The 8,856-nt window shown below is 55.4% G+C and overlaps 1 protein-coding gene across 2 annotated transcripts in view; it reads right to left on the reverse strand.

The window, feature by feature from the left end:
• The window catches only part of MAMLD1 (mastermind like domain containing 1), a 120,050-nt gene extending 111,985 nt beyond the window's left edge, over positions 1–8,065 (reverse strand). For both annotated transcript variants that reach the window (XM_023525119.1, XM_011383598.2), the window contains exon 1: positions 7,788–8,065. The gene's annotated coding sequence lies outside the window, so the exon portion shown is untranslated. The remainder of the gene's footprint in view (positions 1–7,787) is intronic.
• Between the last annotated feature and the right edge of the window lie 791 nt (positions 8,066–8,856).

The raw sequence follows: 8,856 nt of genomic DNA on the forward strand, positions 1-8,856 counted from the left end.
GGAGTGGGGACAAGGAGGAGGAGGCAGAGAAGCCTGCTTGGAGAATCCTCGGCAGTTTAATCTTGTGATTTCACTGTCACCATGCCCTGAACAGGTTCTGCCTTGGGAGCAGGCCCCCGGGAGTCTCCAATTTGGTAATGGCCTCACCTCTGCTGTGGGAGGAGACCTCCCCGCACCCGCCCTGTTAGCAGCCAGGAAGGGCTCCGAGGCTGCCCTACTACGAAGGGCATTAGTCACGCTCCAAAGGCAACACATGGGCCATGTGTCGGGAGCGCTGGCTGTCCGGAGGGATTAGTGCAGCAACACTCTTCCACGTTGTCATGGCTCATTTTGAGGGCTGTGGCTGCGACTAACACAATAACACTCTATACCACATTGCTGGGGGATCACTAGAAACAATCAGATTGTTCACTTTAATTCGATTGTCAGCACAATCATTTTAACACCAAGTGTGTCAGATTTGACTCCATATCCCCAAAATTAATTTTAGAGTGGCAGCGAAATGAAATGGCATACTTCTTTGAGCTTTTGTTACAACATGTTCATGCAGCAAACTGCGAAGAAAATATAGTAATTAGAGGTTAAATTAATCCTTGACAGACAAGCGGCTTAGAAACGCTGTGCCCTCCTCCCCAAACCTAGCATAATGCATGCCAGTCTTTCAGAATTAGATATGCAAAGCATGTGACATTGACAACTACCCTGAAACTACTGTCCCACTTCAAATTCCCAGGTTGGTGCTGGAACTTCCCAGAGGCAGATACTAACACCAAGATCTCATTAACAGAACTCAAAACAACCCACAACTGCCAACAGAGCCCTCCCAGCCCAGCCCTCCAAGGGGCTGGCTGCCCAACACTATCAGCAACCTGAAAACAAAAGAAGACAAGACACTCCTCTTTCTGAAGCACCGATGCCTGGGCCCCAGACTGATGCTTAACTTATAACTTTCGATGATCTTCAGCTAGTTCTAAACGTGTATCTCTGATTCCAATGTACCCCTCCGCATCCCTCTGCTGTCCCAGCAATGCTAATCGAAGCACACACTGACACAGGATTATATTACATTTCTCTAATCACATTCACTCTTCCTGAGCACAAGTGCAAAGTGGATGTTCCGGACCCTAGTACTTGACTGAGAGCCTGAGACCAGGGTTCTGTCTGCTTTGGGCTCCCTCTACTGTGTCCCCTTAGGAAACTCGGGCCCCTTCTCTGGGCTTCACTTTCCTCTTGTGTAAAATCATACAGTTTTCCTTTTCCAGCTCAAAAATCCTCCAACACTCAGCATCTGAGTTTGTAGATGAGTTGGGGCAGCTTTGTCTGACTATGTGTAGGACTATGGTCAAGCAGCTAATGGGGCCCCAAAAAGGAAGGCAGAGCTAGATTCTGTCCTCTTTTTATGTCACCAGGCTCTTAACGAAGCCCGGGGGTGGGGGTTTTAGGTTCGAATGGTCAGAGGACTTGGCATTGCCCAAAGCATTCAGGACAACTTGGTTTCTGTCCTGCCTTTAGTTCCCCAAGGCCCACAGCTCCCCTCCAAAGATAGAGGGCACAAACCGAAGCCACCAGGCCCTTCCAACCCAGATACCTTTCACTAGGTTCAAGCCCTGTGGCCTCCACTGGCCTCTTCTAGAATCCGCAGAATGTGTCCTGATGGCCTAACATCCAGGTGCTCCCACAGGTGGAGCAAAGGGGGTAAACACAATGGCCAACTGGCCAGGTCCCCTTCTAGCATGTCAGAATCATGGTTGGCTTTGTCTTCCTCCAGGCCTCCTGGAACAATTCTGTCTTAAGAAAAACGGCATTTCTTTAACGCTCACTTTGTGGTTATTTTCTGGGCAGAATGAGCAGCATGGTACCCTGGGAGAGGAAGATAGGTGGGTCCCTTCCCCTCCAGGGAGTGCGGGCACTTTGAGGCTAAGTGCCAGGCTATGCAGAAAGGGGTACCAGTTACCTCAGGGTTAGAGGGCAACCAAGGCAGGACTGGCTTCCTCCTCCAGGGTCGGGAGAGCCCACCTTCATATAGGCCAGTGAATAGGGCGGTGTCAGAAGCTGAGGTTCCATGGAAGCCTAGGGGGAATCCCTCTGGGAGAAAACAATTCTCGCAGTACCTTATGGTACTCCTTGGCCTAGTCTCTGGGGAGCATGGTGCCCACGGCCAGCGAGGCCCCTCGCTATGCCTCACCTGGGGGTATCTTTTGCAGCTGTGACCTATTTTATTGTTTTTGGAAATTATGAAGAGGTCAAATTTTAAAGGGGGACTTGAGGCACAAAGGAAATCAAGGAGGCTCTGCGAACAGGGAGAAAAATTAAAGTAACGGAGTGTGGGACAGACAGAACCCATTCCCTCCCCTTGCAAGGCATGCTCCTGAGGCTTCAGCAGCCCCAGGCTTGTCATTTAGAAGACCACACAGGACTCTATTCAAATCCACCCCTCCCCAGGACCCCTACTGTCAGCAGGCTCCTGGGCCTGCTCTTCCATGCTCTTCCTTGCTCTTCCTTTCTAAATGACGACAGCAGTGACGACAAAGCCAGTAGCAAGCACTGCAATAAAACCCATCGGGTTCATGCAGATTTATAAAGTTTCCCTCTTCAAAGTCCAGAAGATGTTTAAGGTCTCAATGTCTGAAAAATCAGACTGCTTCCAGCTGAGCTTTGCGAGGCTTTGCTCCTGCCGTACAGTTGACTGGTGCTGCCTAGGTTACCCCTCAGTGGTGTTGTGAGAGGTGTATGATGGGAATTAGTTTATTGTGCTGATCCATAGTAACCGACTCCTGTTCCCCCATCATTTATCTCCCTCCCCAACCACATCTGGGTTGGTCTATTCATACTCTCAGCATTCTATCTGCTCCAACAAACACTCAGCCTTTTCTGCTTGGATAAGGAGATTTTTTAGTTACATCCATTATATGTGTATCAACATTTATGGCAGCAAGATAATTGCCAAAGAGCTCAGAGGATAAAAGGTCCTTCTTCATAATGTCCACCCCTCCCCCAATCCGTTTAAAAAAAATCAATATTAACATCAAGCAGGACAGTGGCAGATTCTTTCATGGCTGCCGCATCCTCAAAGTTGGAAATGCGATTTTGAAAAAAAAAACAAACAAACAACAACAGCCGGCTAGACTAGGAATAAAAGAAAAGGTTCATCAGTGAGTTCAGACCCCGTACTCCAGTGGGGCACGTGTGCAGAGGGAAAGCCTTTATGTCCTTGAAACCTTTGCTAAGTAACTGCAAAACAGCAAATCTGCTCTATATTAGATGAGTCTGTCGGAAACATGCCAGCCTAATTTAAAGAGTTTAGATCCTGTTATCTGTAAAGCAACCCAACGATTAGGAGGCCTGCCATTGATAGGCACTGAGATGACTGGATTAGGGGTACAGGACAAGAAGCCCTCCGGGTTGCCTCTCAGCTTCCACCATCCATGATTCTGGGTTAGAAGTTCACACTGGCAGAAGACACAAAGAGCAGGAATACTTCCCATTTGTATATTGTTCTGCTTAGCTTTCTGCCATTTTTTACTCCTCCCTCTTCTTGCTGCCCCTAAAAATCTCAGCCCCATTTAAAAATATATATATATCTAGCTGTTTTCCCCAATGCTATTTCCCTTTCCCAGAAAATTACTATTTCATTCACAAATCACAAGTGTATCAAAGCTGGAAGGGACTTAGATTTGGAAGTCATGGAGGGGAGAGTGAAGAACAAGGGGAGAGAATGAACTTGTCCAAGATCATTCTACTAATTAGTGGAGAAAGTGCTCTAGAACACAAGTTTCTTAGCTGCTAGCATAATTAACTCTCTAAAGCACAGCTCCAGAAAAAAAAAAAAAAGCAAAATCAGAACCTAAAAAAAAAAGGTTTACTGCATATAGGAAGCCCTTTAAAGGAGCAGTGCAACCACTACCTGAAGATAAGAACCACTTGTCTAAGATCAGCTTCTGCCCATTTTATAAGCCTAAGCAGTGCTTGAGTTCCCTAGGGATGTTCTACTAACAGGTGCATTTTAAACCTTTAGGTCAGTTTAAAGGGAGGGAGGAATGATAGTAAATGTGTTGCCCAAGCCTGAAAAATTCCCTTTCCTTACTGAAAAGGAATAACAACAGTAAATCCTCTACCTTAAGATGCAGTGAATGTATAGTCCCCACCCCCACCCTAGCAATAGGCTATTTCCTGGTCGAGTTTAAATATTCAATGACGTTCCTGTTTCAACCCACACATCTGTGTCACTGTCAGCGTCAGTGGCAGGAAAACAGACGAAGTCACCCTTTGCTAATGATTTCCTAACATGGAATTTCCTTGTATCTCCTCAAGCCTTTCTTCTTCCAATGCCAAACTGTTTTTTTCCCCCTCTCAAACACATTGTACTGAAGGAAAACTGAAAATGGTCACAGCCGGAAGAGGATGATTTTTAAGGAGATCTTATAAGGAAGAGCTGCAGCTCTCTGTGATATATTTAAGTGGGGGAGGGGGGGTGCTGCTGCTAGTTTTTCTAAAGCCAGTAGAACAAAACAGAGACTTCTTCCCTGGCATCTGAGAATCTGTCAGACCCTCTCTTTTTTCCTGCCTCCCTCTCCCCAAATTCCACTTTGAGTAACATTCTTAAGTCTGTGTTAAAGGAAACATTCACACACTGGAAGTATATGTGAGGAGAGGTGAAGGCAGCCCCCAGAGGAGGGGACAAGCATTGGAGAGAAACACCAAAGTACAAAGCAATATAGGACCACATCATGTTTCTCCTCTGGAGAATATCTTATTTAATATGCAAACTAGTCATCAAGAGAAAAGAGGGCTGTTACTTTAAGGGGAAGAAGCTGATTAGCTGCTCTGGCTGGCAGCAAACAGCTGGTCTGTCCGGCAGGTTCAAGGCCATTTCAGCTACTCTCTTATGGAGGGACCATATGTTCCATCTCGCACATCAGCAGCTTTATTTTCCAATGATCTTGCTCCAGACGGGAAGCACAAAGGGGGGAGGAGAAGGTAGAGCTCGTGGTTTACTCTTTGAGCACTTTCTTGTGGTTTTAGATGCAATTGGGATGTGCGTGTTGTAGGGGGGGGGTTAACGCTTCACCTTCTATTCCAAAGACCAGAGAACAAATGTTCGATCAACACTTACGAATAATCTCCAGGGAGCAGAGGGGAGTGGGGAAGAGGAAAGATATGTGAAAAGGCACAAATAATATGTTTCCATGAGATTAAATGGGGAGAGGGGGCGGAGGCAGTGGTGGCGGCGAGACAACTGGAGGAATCTCACTTAGCTTGGGAGGACCCACTAGTCGAGTTTGGGCTCCGCCCACTACTCCTTATTTGTCAATTTTTCTTATAGTCAGTATTCCCTTTCCGAACAAACTTTACCAGGAAAGAAGCTGGCCGCTTCGGGGGGCGGGGGCAGGGCAGGCCCAGAGGCTGGCAAAAGATTACTTCCCACTTTATGATTAACATTCCTCAGTGTAAGCGCTCCCCCGGGGTCCCGTAAGTTTGGGGAGCAGGTGTAAGGGATAGGGGCCGGCTAAATCCTGTATATCCCCAGTGTCCAGAGGCACGGTCCGGAGGTGCATCCTCATCCGCACTGCCCGCCCACGCTGCAAGAACCTCGGAGGTGGCCGTTCGGACTCCCTCCGAGCCTCCAAACAAAGGGGGCTCGCGGAGCGTTGGAGCCTGCGGCTGGGGGGAGGTGGCGGCAGAAGGGCGCCGAAAGGAGTAAAGACAGTAGCCCTGGGGTAGTGAGAGATTCAGAGTCGCTGCCGTCGTCTCACACCCGCGGGCGCGACAGCCGCCCAGAGCCCGGGTGGCGAGGGGCGCGGGCAGTAAAGCGAAACCGAAGAGAGGGCGCCCCCTCTGCCCGCGCCCGGCGAGCGCAGCGGAGAGCCGCGTCCGCCCAGCCCATGGAGCGCGCGCCGCCGGCTGGCCTGAGCGCCCGCCCGCCGGGCTGCTGGGGCCCAGAGTGTCTAACGCCCGCGGGCTGGGCGCCCGCTGGGTGTCAGGAGCTGGGGGCTCCCCTACACCTTCTGCGGCTCCTGCGGAAGGTCTTGGAAACAGCCCCCTCCCCCGCCGCCTACATATGCCCTCCTGTCCCGAGCGGTCCGAAGCCACTGGGAGGCTGCCGCCCCCGCCCTCTGCCTCTGCATCCCTTTCCCCTTCCCTCGCTCCAGCCTCCTGGGAAACAAAGGGGCTTTTTAGAAAGCGGATTGTTGGCCGCAGCGGCGGTGGTGGGTGAGAAGGAGAGCGATCTATAAAGACAAGAAGAGGTGGGGTGGGGGAAGAAGCTGCGCGGTCTCTAGGAGCCCCGAGCAGCGGCGGCTGGGAAGCCCCCGTGGGTGCGCGGCCCCGACCCCGCCCGGCCCGTGGGCACCCGGGCGGCGGCCCACGCCTGCCAAAGACTGGGCTGTGCCGCTGCGGTGCTGCCCGCTGGCTCATTGCAGCCTGGGAACACGATCGCACGCGGCTGGGGCCGGTGGGGGCGGTACGATTCCCGCGGGGGTCTCCCCCAGGACAGCCGGGCCCTTTTCCCATCCAACTCTTTCGAAATTGCTGGGGCTAGGGGAGACTTTGCGTCTTTGTTCCAGCGCGGCCACCCGCCTGTCGTACGCTGGGCTCGCTCTCTCTCACAGACAATGTCCCGGAGGCAGCCTCAGTCAGCTACCCGTGAACGGCCCGTTCGCCGCGGGGAAGGAGCCCCGGGAATTCCTTCTGTTGCCAAAAACGTCAAGCCACCCTAGCAAGGGGAGTCTCTTCTCTCCCCGTTCCCCAGCCATCGTGTGCTCCCGCCAGGGCACACACACCCACATTCAGGGCGCTCCGCTCGGCAGCACCCAGCTGCAGGAGCGTGGAGGGCAAAGCCCCGGCCCGAGGTGCGTCTGTGTTGCTCAGGTTCCGACGACTTCAGAGCAGTTTTCTGGCAGGCTAATCCTATTAGCGTCTGCTCAGTCCGCGTTTAATCACGGATCAAAATCAGATGGTATGGCCAGCTTTCCAAGCGGCTTCCGACACGCTGCATCGGGATGGAGCCTAGCCGAGCCAACTGGCCGAGAAAAGTATTTGGCGGCGCTCCGGGGGGCTTCCCGCCCGCCCTTGCCGGCGCCGGGCGCCGGGCTCTGCCGCGGCTCGGAGGCCTGGGAGCTCCGAGCGCGGGGGCGCCGGGACCTCGGGCAGGAGCCCAGTCGGGGCTGCCTCGAGCCGCCAGCTCTGCTCGGGGCTGCTCTCCAGGGGAGGATTTGGCAAGGGAGCCAGCGCAAGGCAGCGGGCTCGGCGCGCGCACACTCCGCACTCCCTCTCCGCGGCGGCGGCGGCAAACCCGGTTGGGGTGAGGGGGGATTCCTGCATCCTGCGCTCATTGCCGACTGGCCCGGGCTCAGGGAGCTAGCGAGCGAAGGCAACGTCGCCAGGGGCATCCGGGCTGCAAGCGGCCCAGGGGGTGCCGGGACAGAGTGGGAGCCTCCCGGTCGCCTGGCTCGGCCGGGGGAGCCCGCGTGGCTTGTGCCCCTCTGCTTTCCCTCCCTGGTATTTGGCTGCCTCTGCCCGATTCCAGACGGCCGGTGGGCGCGGGGGAGAAGGAAGAGGCCGCAGCCCCAGGCGATGCGAGCCGCGCTCAGCCCGGCCCGGCTGGTCCGAGAGTGGGGCGGCCGCGCGCTACGCCAGGTGGGCCGTGTGCTTGGAGCAAACTTTGGGGTTCCCCAGCTCTCAGCACCCCTGGGTCCGGGCCCCTCCGCGATGGGGATCACAAATGGGGCCCCCAGGGCACCTTGGAGCCCCCCCAGCATTCGGACCTCCCATGCCTGCCTCAGCCTTACCGTGCTGCGGAGCTCCCGCGGCGGTGGCGGGGGCAGTGCCCCAGGGGCGGGCGGCCGCTGGCGCGGGCAGCCTGGCCTCCGGCGCCCGCCGAGTGGCTTGGCCCGGTTGCAGATCACCCCCTGGCTAGCGGCCGGTGCCCCCGCGCCCGCCCGCCGCCGGCCGCTTCAGCTCGTGGCCAAGTTCATGCCGGCGGCGCTGCAGTGGCGGCCTCAATCTGCTCGCTCCATTCCCACCGCCCGGCTCCGCGCCGTGCGCCCGGAAGGTGGAGTTTCGGGGGTTTAAGTTACTGATAGGCATTTCTCACTGCTGTGTCACTCGGGGAGGAGGAGACACGCACGCCGCACACTCACACACCCTCACACTCGCGGCGACAAGCGGCTCTAGCCTTAAAGGGGAAGCCGCGCTGCCCCGCCCGCGACCCCGCCGGCTCTGAGCCCCGAAACACTGAGTTTCCAGGAGCCAAAGGGGTCTGGGGCAGCGGAAGCGCGGCGGCCGCCCAAGGGGCCTCCTGGGCTCTCCGGCCACTTTTTAAAAGGGAAAGCGGCCACAGGCTGGCTTCGCTGTAGTCGCCTCATTTCTGCAGTCCACTCGAACCCGGGTGCCTGGGTCGGAGCGGAGGGGAGGAGGAAGGGGCATGAAGGCACTTACCTCTGTGGCTCCGCACGCAGCTGGAGGCGGTCAGTGCCCCTCGCGGCAGGTGGCCCGCCTAGACGGTCCGCTGATGGGGAAAGGAGGCAGCGGGGTGACCGAGCGCCCCCGAGCATGAGAGGATGGGACTCGCGGGAGGGCCACAGGCTGAGCCTCGCGCGCTTAGGAAACCCACAGGCGCAGGTAGCTTTCCCGAGAGTGGGCAGAGCGAGCGGGAGAGCCGTGCGCGCCCCTGACGGACCAAGGGCCAGCCGGGAGCGCGGGAGAGCCAGTTCTCACTATAGACAGGGCGAGAGTGCGCGCGAATCACGGGAGCCGAGAGAGGAAGACCGAGAGAGGCACCAACAGAAACCGACGGAAAATAACGGAGAGTGGAAGAGAGGCACCGGGGAAGAGAGAGAGGGAGGGGGGGGAAGGGAG

This window comes from Pteropus vampyrus, unplaced genomic scaffold (assembly GCF_000151845.1).
Source record: "Pteropus vampyrus isolate Shadow unplaced genomic scaffold, Pvam_2.0 Scaffold529, whole genome shotgun sequence".
NCBI classification, from domain to species: domain Eukaryota; kingdom Metazoa; phylum Chordata; class Mammalia; order Chiroptera; family Pteropodidae; genus Pteropus; species Pteropus vampyrus.